The sequence below is a fragment of the Silurus meridionalis genome, chromosome 12 (genome assembly GCF_014805685.1).
Source record: "Silurus meridionalis isolate SWU-2019-XX chromosome 12, ASM1480568v1, whole genome shotgun sequence".
Taxonomy (NCBI): Eukaryota; Metazoa; Chordata; class Actinopteri; order Siluriformes; family Siluridae; genus Silurus; species Silurus meridionalis.
In genome coordinates this window covers 1,745,191-1,756,598 of record NC_060895.1, presented here as the reverse complement: position 1 = coordinate 1,756,598, position 11,408 = coordinate 1,745,191, and the positions used below count along the sequence as shown (strand labels likewise).

General features: G+C 42.7%; 1 protein-coding gene across 2 annotated transcripts in view; it reads right to left on the bottom strand.

The window, feature by feature from the left end:
• LOC124394186 (limbic system associated membrane protein) overlaps positions 1-11,408 on the bottom strand; it is a 507,895-nt gene that overhangs the window by 142,409 nt on the left and 354,078 nt on the right. The window lies entirely within an intron of this gene.

Sequence of the window (11,408 nt, the reverse complement as noted above, 5' to 3'; positions counted from 1 at the left end):
TGCTCAGGGGCCCAATTTGGTGTGGTTGAGATTTAATCTGATGATGTTTGGTCCAAACTCGTAACCACTTAACCATCTCCAGCTGCCTTCTGGGAAGGACTAGAACATTCATTCCCAAAGGGGTTGAGGAGGTCAGGGCTCTGTATGTGAGTTCTTTCTCTCATCCTTTGTTTGAGTTTCTTCCCACCAGTTCCAGTGACATTCAGCTTCATTATACCAAGGCCTTCTATACAACTGTGTGCTTCCAAATCTGGGAAAGAGCCTCATATGGATGTGGTGAACTGAGGCGCCCCTTGATACCCCGGAATACAAGCAATGCACCACTTTTTGCACCATGTTGTTCATTACACCTATACACCATCAAGTCAATGGCTTCCCCACTGCATCATTCTGCCTTTAGGGCAACATAATCTTCTCCATACTGCAAAGCCTTGTTAGAATGGGACAGGGAGGGCTCTGAACAGGAGGATCCGGATTACTCCGGATGACAGCAGTGATAAATAAAAGCATGATGGATTAGTGGTTTGAGGCTGAGATCAGACTCCTACACTGACTTCACTGGGACGTTAAACCCTCCCAGCAATAAGCTTCAGCACCACCAGAGAAAGCAAGAAAACATTCCCTTCCCCCTGAACATCATTGTCCTGTCCAGAAAATGTCAGAACATAAACAGTGCTGGTTAAGGAAACACAGCTTGCACTTTGGACTTAGTTCTGAAAATCTGACATTAGAGATGTTTACCCTGTATGGTTTCTCAGTAACATGATAGCTATGGAAGAGACCCTAGTGAGTAGATACTAGGAAATTGAACAAATATAAAGTGAATAAACTATATAATAAATTATAAAACCAGTATTTCTACAAATCCCTGTATGAAAGGTTACTATAGTACCAGAAGATGCATTAAAATTATTCATATTGCTTTGAATTTGACCTTTTAAGTTACTCCACTCTTTAATTTTGGAGAGTGCTTGTGGAAATTTGTGCTTATTCAGCAACTGGTGTGCTACTAAAACCAGGTACTGATGTAGGTCAGAAGGTGAGGAGTCCTGGGGTGCAGTCAGCATTCACATTCATCCTAAAGGTGTTCAATAGAGTTGTAGACCTGTAGCAGGACATTTTCCACATCACCCATGCAAAGCATATCTTTATGGAGCTGGGTTTGTGCACAAGGGCATCGCCATGCTGGAACAGGTTTGGGTCCTGTAGTTAAAATGAATGGATGATTTCATGCAGCATCCAAAGATGTCCAGTACAAATGCGTGCCTTTAACTTTGCGATTAACAGTTTGGGGAGAACCAAAAAATATAGCTGGTTCTGGTACTTCAGCACCAACAGGATTGTAGCGTAATCCAATTCATTTGCGGACAGAATTGCGTAATTGTTACCAGCTTCCGGACAGCATGTTAGATAATAACTGGCAAGACTTCATAAAGTTCATCTGCTAAAGGTGAGTATTTATTCATTTTGGAAAATGAGGGCTTAATGAGGAACAGGTGGATGCACTGATGATGATGATGATGATGTTGGGAAGCCAATGAGCTGGATGCTCAGTTTAGGGGGTGGGAAGAGAATAGGATACGAATGGGATATGGTTCTACAATGAGCTACAGGTTTAAACCTAGCTGTCCTTGATGACACCTGGACAGGGAAACGAGGGTGATAAAACTCCCAGCATTCATTATCAAAAGCTGGTAATAAAAGACAGATGGAAAAATCCCACCTCTGGTTCTATTCAGTTGATTTTGAATTGTCACCTAGATGAACGGCATTCTCAGTGATAAAGTGGCATGAAATTACTCCCCCCCAACAAACAAGCTGTTTTTGTATGAAAAGCTAATGCAAGTAAATGCTTTTGAAAGTCTAATTCGCGCCACAGAAACGCTTCTTCCATGAGCGAGGCAATCAAACAAGCAAATAATTGAACCCTTGAATCTGTTTGAAGGTTAGGTCTAAATTGTTGTTTTTACCGAGTTTCGGTAACGACGTTAGCGCAGGCGCCCGGAATGTCCTGGGCTTCTCTCCAATGTAAACAGAGATTAATTTCCGCCGTGAGCATATAAACAACACAGCTCTCCAAAAAAGATAAGCAAACAAGTAAAGAAATAAATACTGTCACAATGAATAATGCCAGAAGCTTTCCTCGCTTCATCCTATCTCGCTCTTGCTATCTCTATTTCTCTATCTTCCTCTGTGAATCTATTGCAAATTCTCTCACTCTCTATTTCTCTTTTCTTCCTCTCCTTCCTTTCTATATGCTTGGATGAGGTGAAAGCTTTCATCAACATTTCCCATAATGCCCTTGCCTGAACAGGGCATTGAGCCCATTGGCGATAGTACAGTTTCAACCAGAGTCTATAAAGTATTACGAGTCTATAAAGTCGAGATTAATCGTCTGTTTGTCGTATTGATTACACAAGAAGCCTACATATGACGTTTACCCCTGCAGCATCAAATAAAACACCCCCACCACCACCACCAGCACCCCCAGCAACAACAGCAAAAAAATCAGGAAAAGATCTGCTTGTGACAGATCAGTAAAAATGCTGTGTTGGGAACAAAGTCTGGAGGTAATCGCAAAGATGATGGGTCATTAACTTCCAGATAATCATGGCATCAGGAGGAGAATCGCATCACACCATAATCTAATTCTGCTGCATTCTCTACTGAATAAAGCCCTCTCTGAAAAAGCTCCAGAATACACAATATTGCCAAAGTATTGAGACATCAGACCTCTCCAGCTATATCTTTCTCTCCTTCTTCTTCTTCTTCTTCTTCTTCATACTGTTACCACAAAATTGGAGAACCACAGTTGTATAGGACATTTTTGGATGCAGAAAAGAATTTGCTTGCACACTTGAACTAAGGAGACCCAAACCTGTTCCAGCCTGACAGTGCCCTTGTGCCTCGGAGATGGGTTGGAGTGGAAGATCTTACCTCTTTGAACACCTTTGGAATAAATGTGAACGCTGCACCCTAGATCTCCTCACCTACATCAGTACCTGGCTTTACTAACACCTTCGTGGCTGAATTAATCTCAAACAAAAACAAGACTAAACCTGAAAATGGATGTTCAAAATCCATCTTAAAGCCCGAAATCCACAACTGTTTCAAGGCATAGGCAAACTGTGCGGTCTCCTAGGGCACAACCAGCTGGGGGTGCAAGTCAGCTCATTTAAAATATTTATTTGTTTTTCTGCTGAGGTTTAATATACATTATAAGTTTATATATTTCAATTTATCCAATTTTGCAATGATTATTAATTGTGTTTAACCATTTTATTGATGGTTGCAAATGATTCATAAGGTGTGGAGGTTAAGCTTCCTGTTTGGATGGTGGAGCTATTGAGGGGGTGACTATAGTAATCCAGTTTGAATATGTGTTAGTACTTATCATATTATTGTGGACAAACTAATAGAAAATTGTGGAACCTATAGTTTGTTTAATATACTTCTTGAAGTTAAAGCGAAAATTGACTTTCCTTATTTTGATTCGTGTTTATAATGGATTTGATGGAAATTCTGGGCTCCATCAAACACGTCAGTTTTTTTTATCACTTCAGTGCCCAAAATGCCACTGATTCCTACGTCTTGGGATTTAGACCTTGTTTCATCTGTACCTTGAAAGAACAATGCAGAAGCACTTTAGTCCTTTAGTCCGTCTAGTTCTTCTCCCCGCTGCTCAAACAGATCAGCGACCAAAGCTTTAAAGCTAAACCTGGCATCAGCGCCACAACGCTGAATTCTTCTGATCTTCTCCTGAATCTCGAACAACCCGAGTCTCTAATGTCGCTCAGAGTCTTATTGCCCCTGAGCTCCGAGTCTACCATTTGCGTCGGCTTTCTCATCGATTCAAAACGTTCACTGGAAAATGTTGAGCAAAAGCAGAAACTCGTTTGCTCTTTTGCTTTTTCGGAGCAATGAACTTTTCACTTTCTCTGACTTTCAGCGCTGTAATAATGATCACCTTGCGAAATTATTCTTCTTTTAAACTCCATTTAGCCTCCAGAGAGTTCAGCTTGTCTCAGCTTTTCATTAGTGTGACTACAGAGCCGGAGCTGTGTGTGTGAGATGGCCATGACTGAGTGAACACCATTTTTACTGTTTGTGTGTATGTGTGTTTGTATGCGAGGGCTTTTTAACCACATATGTTTCCTTGCACTGCAATACCATTCGGGGTTGTGAATGCTCCCGCACCTCAGTGCCCTTTCCCCTCATCTTTTAAATTACCATTTTAATTGGAAAGCTCCAACAAAGATATTAGATCTATTTCTCTAAGCGTGTGGCGCAAACATAGATCGTGACGCATCGGCGGAAAAGCCGGTGAGGATGCGGGAAAATGAAATTAATCGCGGAAACGGATAAATGGCTTACAAGGACATAAAAGGACAAGTGAGACGCAGGTAAAAGTTTGTGATCTGATGCTCCTGACTTTGGAAAGTAATATATTATATAGAATAATATGGCGTATGATCAGCGCCCGCGATCTTCTCTGAGAGGTTCCTCATTTGATTAAGGGTTGAGATCGGCGATATCATCCTCCCACTTTGGGCTTATATCTTGCAAGTCAGACTTCTATTTTGTTGGTGTTCTTGTGGGCGCATTTTGCTATTAAACATTTCCATGATTGTTGCCTGAGATAAATTTCTTTTGAATGCTAACATGCACATTTCCATCAAGGGCCTGATCCTGAGACCTTTTTTTTCCCCCTCTACAACAATAGGTTAAATTGAGCTTTTTCAATCCTGGAATACAAAATACAAAATAGAAATTCAGATTGCAACCTTCAAGATCCTGATGTTTGTGAAAATAACACACAACATATTCCAATCTTTTCAGTGTGGAAGCTCATCCATGTTGAGGTACTCCTGGAGCAAATTGGGTTTAGGGCCTTGCTCAGGGCCCCCACAGAGTCTGTGCTGAAGCTTGAACTTTCTGGTTAGCACCCTTAATTGCACACCCCATACTGCCGTCACTCTGTGTCGTGTAGGCGGGGCATAAAGCGACGCAGAGACTAAGATAGATTTGTCTTAGAGCATCTTCGAATGCTGAAGCAGCTTAATTAGCAAAAGTGCGCAGCTTGACAGCAGGAGGGAGGCATGTTCACTTCAGTGTGATTGATTGTGATGAGCATTTTATCTGAAACCCAGCAGATTGAGAGACGAACTACGAGCCAAACATGGCCGACGTTCAGAACCAACATTTGGGATACGATTCTTAGCAGGTGTTGTGTTGTAAAAGCAACAAGCCAAAGTGGAATCAAAACAGGAATCAGCCCACGGCGATGTACTTATTCGAGACATAAATGTTCATTTTATTATTTGATTCGTTTCTTAATCAACTACATGTCAAACATTGTATCCTGTAATACTTCCATTTGCATAGATCTACTTGAGAAAAGGTCACCATCTGAGGGGTTTGTAGAAGCTCAAAGGCTCACAGGGAGACACTGAATCATATATCGCTCTTGAAGTTTAAAAGATCCAGCATGGTGGACCATCTTGTGACTTTCAACAGCGGACCCTAGTCGATGTCTATAAAAATGGGTTGTAAAAATCCCAACATGGCTGTCAGGAGGGAAAAATTTCCTTTGGGAGTGAGATTTTGCTAAACCTCTCACAATCCTTTGCGGTTGCAGGTGGAAGAAGTTCTGCCAACCTGAGAGTGGGATGAGAGAGGGTGACAATAACACTCAATTAGAGAACCGCAGGGGTGTAGTCAGACTAAGAGGTGGTGGAGGAGCATGGAAGGGAAGGGAAGCACAGAGTGTAGAAGGCGAGAGCTATTTCTGAGATATCTTGGGATTTTGAGCACATGGGTTGTCTGTCGTGACTCATTTTGCTTGTTTAGTCACCATGATGCATCTTTATATACATCTTCCATTCCAAGCTCAGACAAACGTGAAGACAAATGACAGGAAATAAGGGCAGAGATGTAAATGCAGGTCCAAAAACTCTATCAAGTTCTGTGCATTTGTTGCCTGCTTTAGGACTAAAAGGCAACATGAACTTTTATCCTGTTATGAGGTGGTATCAAAAAGTTTCACATTTTATAAGGTTTGCATTTTCATCAAGTTAGAACAAAGAGCAAACATGAAATTCTGCATGAAACTGGACAAATCTGCTAAACAGACATTTGACACGGCATACGTTCGACATACGGTCAAGCGATGCTGCAATGAGTCAGTGGAGGTGTTCTGAGTGGGAGAGCGGAAGAACATTGCAGGAAGGAGACGAGAGATCAGGAACGAGGCTTGACCCCTGAAAATGTCGAAATCGATGATGGTAGGAGAACAATCCACATGATCTCACTTCTGCACCCACCCTATTTGCCAGATTTGGCTGCAGCAGGACTTTGCCCTCTTCCCGGAGATGAAGAGCCGGCTCTGCGTTTTTTTTTTTAATTTTACACAGATCCGGCACGTTCCAAAAGAACACTGGGGCACCACAATGCTGTGCAAGCGGACTATTTAGAAGGTGATCGTGTGGAAACGTAGATAAATAAAGTGTAAACAATCTCCAAACCTTTTGATACCACCTTGTATATGCAATCTTGTGTTATATAAAACCATTCCTTACCATTTTACATTACAGCTCTTTTATATCTGATTTACAAGGCAACGCTCTCACTGGAGACTCCTTCCATAATTGCCTATAAATCATATCAGTGCAACACGGATTACACACTACACCCATTTTCAGTCATTTTTGAAAAGACTTTCTGCCTTACAAATCCCTGTGCATGAGCCGTAACTATGGAAACAATATCGTACTTTGAAAGAACGCATTAAATAACACAAACCTGTGATTTGCGACTGCCCCACTGTCAGAGACGCCGGCGTAGAAAATGACTCCGTTCGAGCCGAGAGATTCAACAGTGCCGTGTTACGTGCATTTCAAACACTTCACGGCTGGACTACTCGAAAATATTCTGACAGGAGACGATGAAACGGAATACGACAATCGGGGCTGGTTGAACCAACCTGCTTAAGGATCGCAAACTCAAGAACAGGATTTCTTCATCAGATGCACGTGGGCTTCGGTGATAGATGACGCTGAAAAGCAGAACGCACCGGGGGAATTACACCCTGTCACGCGGACACTCTAGAGGGAGTCTACTGCTGTTTTTGAACTGCCACGGTCTATTAGACCCACACATAGGTTGTAGAAAACACAGAAGATAACTAGAACAGAGTGTTTTTATCAAACATACAATTGTATAGCATGCACTAGCATGTTGCGTTAAAACTAGCAGACCCAAACGTGATGCCCCTGTGCACAAAGATCTGCTTCACATGGGTTGGAATGAAAGATCTCTTGCTATCTCTTGACCAGGGGTGGATCTAGAAATTTATTTTTGGGGTGGCTACACTCAAGCATGCATCCTGGCAAGATTCTTGTGGATTCAAGGAATGAAGTACTGATTTACTTCATACGAAAACACGTAACAAATGCACATAAACCACATTTAATTCAGAGTTAAACTGTTTACTGTGAACATGTGAGGATCTCCTCAAAATGATCTATAATAATGTATAATATACATATAATACTCATTTAAACGAATGCTCCGGGATCGAGACCAGAATTAAATAAATAAAACAAAGCAGAGAGTCTCGAGAGTCGTTTGTTCGGACCACAGTTTAATAGAAAGCAGAGATTTCTTGCCATTATTTCCGTGCGTTTGTTTATTTTGTCATTACGTCGAAGCTCCGCTGCTGTTAATCGGTCTTGGAAACTGATTACTTTTAATTTTTATACAACGGAAAACCAGTGCTGGGGTGGCATTTGGTAGATCTGCCCCTGCTGCACCCCCCAGGCCCTTCTCACCTCACCTATATCAGTATCTCCAAAATCTAGCAGAACATTTTCATAGAAGATTGGAGGTTATTATAACAGGGAATTAAGACTAAGATGTTCAAAAAGGTCAGGTGTCTCCAATAAAAAGCCCTGTGGCGTTCGCTAGCTAGCAAAGTCATTTCAGGAATTCGGCTCGCTGCTGTGCATGTGGAGACGCACCTCATCTGTCACAGGACTGTCGAAGATCCATTTAGGCCTCTGTTGAGCCAGAACATTACGTAAATTCGGAGAATCAGGGCTTTACAGCCGACTGATCCAGCTTTGAATGCGTCGAGCGTTTCCTCTCTCGCCCTCTATGCCTCTCTGTTTGATTCCCACAATAACAGCTTCAGTAGAAAATGACTCACCGCTAAAAGAATTAAAAGACGTTTACATTTCCGATGTCACCCGAATCGCTGCCTGCCCACAAGAGGTCACGAGACGGGAATCGAAAGCTTGTATGCAATATAAGCACGGCTTTATGGTAGAATGAATTTGTTAATAGTCAGTCAGTGTTCTGTGGACAACGTGACCTTTGCCTCCAGTGCAGGATGTACGTTGTAGTCAGGCTCGCTAATGCTATGATTGGGTTTTTTTTTCAGCCGGATGTTTTGTCGTTGTCCATATAAGAATCAGCATTTAAGGATGGAATGAATCAGAAATATCTGACTTTGAGTGAAATTGATTTGTTGTCATGTTTTTTTTAGATTTCGGATTTTTCGGTTCGACGTCATTAAATAGCAATAAACAATTAGAAGAAGCTAAATTGATTAATTAATGAATAATAATAAAGATTTATTAGGCAGAAAAACATGATACAGCGCCCTTGGAGCACAGAGGGTTAAGGGGCCTTGCTCAAGGGCCCCATGAGTGTCACCTTGACGAAAACAGGGGCTTGAACCCCAACCTTCTGACTATAAAAGAACCTTAACTACCTCATGGATCTTTCATGGTATTTTTAAAGCACGTTATCATTTCTCCTTTACTATACGAGTTGATACAATGTGGATCTGCTTCCCAAAGACCACCTCGACTGAAATGCTCTTGGACCCAAGTTTGACTGCTATGTTTTTCACCTGAGGAAGGGAAAAAACCCACACTGAGTGAGGTAGAACACAGCAGGGTTTCATTTAAACAAACCAAACACTTTATAGGTCAAAGCATCCCTTCTGAAACCCTGACCTGGGATAGGGTCAAATCAAAGCACTGTAGATTAGAAATAATCTCAGCTCCAGATGTGAGAATGAAAACAGCTACACACACACACACACACACACACACACACACACACACACACATGCATATATCCTATATAAATAAATAATCACCCCTCATTTCCTGTTGTTGCCTTTCCCCAGTAGCCTGCACTAATCCTCCCAAAACGCTTTGCTCAAATTAAAGTGCTCCTAATCGCATCATTTTCATTAGCACCGTTTTGTGTGCGTGTCTAATTGAGCTGTACCGAGCCGAACGCCATGTCATTTGCGTCGCCGTCGCGTTTACAGGCACAAAAAGAAAAAAACTACAATGGCAATCGATTTCCCACTGAAAGCGATGCCTTCGCAGCTAGGCAGGACGTGATAACGACAGCTGTATTTTTATCTCCGCTTCCCTGCTGATGGGGAACGATAGCGACTGTGTGAGCAGTCACACTGATGACACAGTTCACAGATTGTCCTTTATTTGCAAATAATCTAAAAAAAATTGAACCCCTTTGCAAATGTCAGAATGTATGATGTGGTATCATAAAAGTTTGGAGACGTGCTTCGTTTACAAGACTTTATTTATCTACATTTAGATAAATAGACATCCCCTTCCACTGCAATACAGCGCCCCCAGCCTTCTTCTGGAACGTGCTAGTTTTCAAGCACCTTTTGCGATTCGCGCCGAATGTCTGCAATGGTGTCAAAACGGCGAGCCGGATCTTCATCTTCGGGAACAGGGTGAAGTCCGCAGGAGCCAAATCTGCCGAGTAGTGTGGGTACGGAAGGAAGATCGTGTGGCTCGTGCATGACTGTTATCATCTTGTCCTCTTACGGTATGATAATCTTCTATTCTTGTGCTTAAATTACTTCGAACGAGTCGTTGCATCATCAAACGTATGTCATGTCAAACTTCTCTGTGGCAGATTTGGCCAGTTTCATAAAGAATTTCACGTTTGCTCTTTGTTCTAATCTGATGTCCGTGATAAAATCTGAGATGTGGTCAATCACGTGGTCAGAACAGCACCATCATAAGTCTATGTTTTTTTAGGACCTAAGTACAAGGGACTATGGAGCGGCCACATATTGTGTAATAACCAGTTGAACGGATATACCGCCTCATCACATCGGCCAAAAAGTGCTTGGGGCAGCCACCTGGAGGCTCGCTCCACGCTTCATCCGTCCATTTCTGACCTGCAAGGCGTTTTTCCCTGTGGCAGTTCACCTTAAGTCCCGCTGTGTCTGCCGCAGGCACCCGACTTTCCTCGTGCCCCAGGATTTTCGTGCCTGTCCAGTATTTTCCTCCACCAGGCCCCCTCCACCCACCCAGGGCAGGTTGCGAGGCCTTGCTTTTTCTGTCTGCCGCCTCTTACTCCGCAGACATCAGACAAAACAGGGCCACCTGGAGACGGTCATGGAGGGGTGGATAATGTCACAATCTTCCGGGTACGCAGCCCACTTCCGGGTCGGTGGACATTTTAGGACTTTAAGGACTCCCAAGACTTTAGCCCCTGAGATTATTCTTGCCACCCTGCCTGCCTGCTCTGGATTCTGTTCCTGACCCCTGCTCTGCTCTGCCCTGCCTCCCTAGTACCCGGTTTCGATTTCTGTTTTGACGTTTTAGTTTTTTTGCCCTGCCTATATTGTTCTGTTTGCCGGTTTTGGATTTTTTGAATTGTTTTTTGGCTTTGGTTTGGTCTTCCCTGCATCGCCCTGTTTGCCTATGTTATAGACCCTGGACTGTTTTTTTGGTCTGTGTTTTTCCCTTGCCCCATTGCTCAGTGTTTCTTTATTAACGCCTGTTTTTACCTTACTCCTGTGGCATCCTGCATTTGGGTCCTCACTTACCCACTCACCTGTGATTTCTGACAGAATAATCTGGCCATGCATAGTGTCCTGCTAATTCCTGACAGAGTTTATTCAAGTCCTTCCGTCATCGCCTTTTCGTGGCCATCGGCACGATCGCTATCATTATGCTGCAGTTTAAAATGCCAACACTGTAGGCCAAATAGCTATTGTGATTAAAACGGCCAAGAGATTGACATTGTAATCCAATTCATCATTATTAATATCTTTAGACAGTCTCCCTCATTTGGTGTTCGCAATCACAATAATAACCGCGCAGATTATGCGCTTTGATGAGGCGTAAATTGTAGAGCGATAATTTGTCACCTTAGATGTGACAAAAAAATGCAACGTGTGCACGTGGCACTGAGTGAACGAACGCTTTGAAATCCTCTTTGCCGCAGTTGGTCACAGCTGACAGGATAACCACAGGGCTTTATAATCCACTTAACCCTGCTGGAACCAAGCAAAAAGCCTCAGCTCTGCTTGCATCAGTCACACACACACATATCGCTAATTTCAG